Raw genomic sequence first — 3,529 nt, forward strand, 5'->3', positions numbered from 1 at the left:
CACCCGTGAGTAGGAGTATCAACCTCGGGTAAATTACCCCCAGCTCAGTCATTGCAGTCATTCTGCATTTAAACACTTTTATCGTTATATTTACGCTGGGTCCATTGTATACATAAACGGATGTATCGTTTGTGTATATTATGGCCAACGATCCAAACGTATTTGGAATATATAAAACATATTAGGTAGGCTGCAATGGTCTAGTAGGTCAACCAGAGATCAAACTCGCTACCCTAAACCCGCAGCCATTCACCCTTCCTCCATTTCCCCATGTCAGTGCACCTCGCCGCATCACCATCAATTCGACAACAGATATAACCTGACCACCTTGCATATTGTGATGTTCGTGTAGAAACTATAAACACCTATTAAATGTTTGGATTTCAATATGATTCAGTGTTGTTTGCTTTAATTTCATGGGATGTCTACTATGTGGAGATTGCTCTAGTCGAATTGGAGGGGCCTAAAAGCCATGCTCGGCATACCTCATCACACCACACGTTGTTCCCATGAATCCTTCCTCCCTTCTTATCTCACTATGGTGTGGAAAGGAGGGATATCTTTAACAATTATATATCCTCATGCCTGTCATTGCACCCATATGTATTGCTGCCGGGCATCAGTGTTGTTCCATAGGTCCACTCCAAGCAACGCAAGAGGAGTACAAGCCACACTTTTGTAAGAGAAGATACTCCCTTAATTGCTCTTATTGTGAGATCATAGCTTGCTGCGATACTCTTGGTTAGGGACAGGTATGGACGACAATATAGACTGCGACGAAGACAGAGGGGACAACACATCAGACGATTGGTCAGTTAGGCCTAGCTCTTGACTTACTGGTTTGATCCTTTCGGCATGTACTGCCTCCTGAGTTCCATTAGCATCATTCCTTAATCAATAAGTATGTCCACGCACGTGTCCCACAATGGTATATGGTCCGCGGAACTTAGGTTTGAGCTTGGAAGTTCTCTCAGGGTTGTTTATCATAACCTTCTGACCTATCTCCAACATCTTTTTTTGACTGCCTTTGTGTTGTTTCACCATCATATCCACTCTTGAGGCTTTTAATCTTTTTTGTACTTCACTATGTATGCACTGGAACTTTGCAAGCTGTACTTTGGCATAATTCTCTTGATTATACACTGGGGTAGGAGGCCCAGCTAGCAAATCGTAGGGTAACACCTTCTCTCCATAAAGGATATAATGAGGAGACTTCCCCATTGATGAATTTTCTGAGGAGTTAATGGCCACCGCTACATGTGGCAACCAGTCTTGCCAGTCTGCTTAGGCAGTAATTGCTGGTCTCAAGACTTCCAGTATCTTCCTGTTTGTCCTCTCCACCAGGTCATTGCTCTTGGGACTGTAAGGTGTAATAAAGACTTGCCTTACCCCATACATACGACAGATTTCCTTTAACACTTGGTTACGAAATTCACTGCCATTATCACTGAGCAGTACTTTAGGTGTAGAGTATGGACAAATCACTGAGGTTACAAAAGCATGCGCCACCTCCTCTGCAGTTTTCGTCTGTAAAGCGCTACAACAGTGAATCACAAAAAATGGTCCACTCCCACAGATACATAGCTTGAGCCTTGACTCCTTGGCAATGCTAAGAGATCAATGGTTTTTCTGGTAAGGGATATTTCAAAATGGGAGTCGGAGGTTCCGTTGTTCCTCGCATTTCCGCACACTTGACACGTTGACTAACGTGGGCTTCTATGTCCTTCCTCATGGTCGGCCAATAGTATTTCTTGCCTCACGTATGCATCTGTCATATCCAGGATGACTCGCTTGAGGTGCATCACGAACCAACTTTAACATGGAGTGCCGTAGTGTAGCAGGAACAACCAACTGATACACAGTGTCTTTCTCGGGGGGGCTGTGTATATAAAAGGCCCCGTTGAAGATGGAAGTGAGTCATCGGTACCGGAAGTTCAGGTAGACATGACTCGTTGCCAGACTCCAAGGCATAGATGACTTGAGACCACATCGTATCCTTACGTTGTCCCACCTTTACCGTGTCAGAGGAATACCCAGAAAGAGGGATATCCTCAGATATGGCAGCAGCAATATTTCTACTCAGTGTGTCAGCAATGACAATTTGTTGGCCTGGTAAATATCTGACCTCTGGATCAAACTCAATTACCTTGCTGAACTAATGCGCGACCTTACCGTGCATTTGTAACTTGCTATACTTTGGTGATAGAAACTCCGTGTACAAACAGCTAGATAAGGATTTTATTACAAGCTCACAGTAAAATAGTCTGCCCGTCTTGGCTGCCTGCTAAGAACTGATGCAATAACGCCTTCGTTCAGGCGTGGGAAAGCGTGCTAGGTCAGCAATTTTAGTGGGGGCATGTATGCATTGGGGGGGGACATATATACATCGGGAGTAGACATATTGTGGAGGGGGTACACTACTCCCCCGGATAGCTAAGATGGTGTCTCCTGACACCAGGAGTTAAATGGTGTTTGATTATAGTATTAAGGCAAGGTCGGGGAGGTTTGTACAAGGGATAAGTATGATACAGGGGCAGTAGGGGAGACATGGCCATGTTGAGGGGAGGGAATTAGAAGGATATATATATATAAGATATACAAGGATTAAGACATAATGGGAAATACACAATAATAGGTTGATACATGATAAACAAGGAGTAGATATGAGAGTTCTATTGTTGGTCTTCCTTCATTTTTTTTTTTTCTTTCTGTAGGATACACTGTCATTCAGTAATGCATTAAAGAAATACTATCATTTTCTAGGAGGCAGAGTTCTGTTCACAGTTTGGTTAATTGTCAGATGACAATGGTAGTCACTGAATGTGAGGGCACTAAGGACGGGGAGTTTCTACGTTGTGTGTAGGGCGTACTATGCCTGTAGCGACTCTGATTTCCTGGAGTCAACGTTCCATTTTTCTGACACAACAATGCACTGCACATATGATGAGTAGAAAACCCATGAAAGCGATAACCACAGGGGGAAACACAACTGTTGGATGAACCCATGAACGGCTGAAGGCCAGAGAAAATTGATCCATAATGAAAGCACTGTCATTGAGGAATGTTAGCATGCGCAAGTTAGGGGAGGTGATGGTAATGTTGGCAGATGGTAGGGTTGAAGGCATGTCAATTGGTTGAAAGATGTCAAAGGAGTGTTTACGGACAGCTTGGTGATAGCGAGTGGAGTAAGTGATGACGGACTCTGATTTGATGGTACAATAGTCAGGTGCTATGTAGAGACCACTAGCGGGGACGGATCGAACCGAAGAACCAGGGCACATGATTGTGACAGAGATGGGAACAGCAAAGAAGAAGTACTGGACATGGTTGAGGTGAGCATGGTGGACTGGGAGGTCAGGAGCTGGGACAAAAGAACAGGCCGAGTAGATGGAATGGTTGCGAACCAAAGCAGACTCACAGGGTGTAGCACTGCTAGGGAAGATAGCGAAAAGGTGGGCAGCACAGAGACGAGAGGTCGGAGTAAGGGAGGGACATTTCTGGAGGTCTGTGGAAGAAAGGAAGGCAACGG

This window comes from Coenobita brevimanus, chromosome 28 (genome assembly GCF_032717465.1).
Source record: "Coenobita brevimanus isolate Jiangsu-jjx chromosome 28, ASM3271746v2, whole genome shotgun sequence".
NCBI classification, from domain to species: domain Eukaryota; kingdom Metazoa; phylum Arthropoda; class Malacostraca; order Decapoda; family Coenobitidae; genus Coenobita; species Coenobita brevimanus.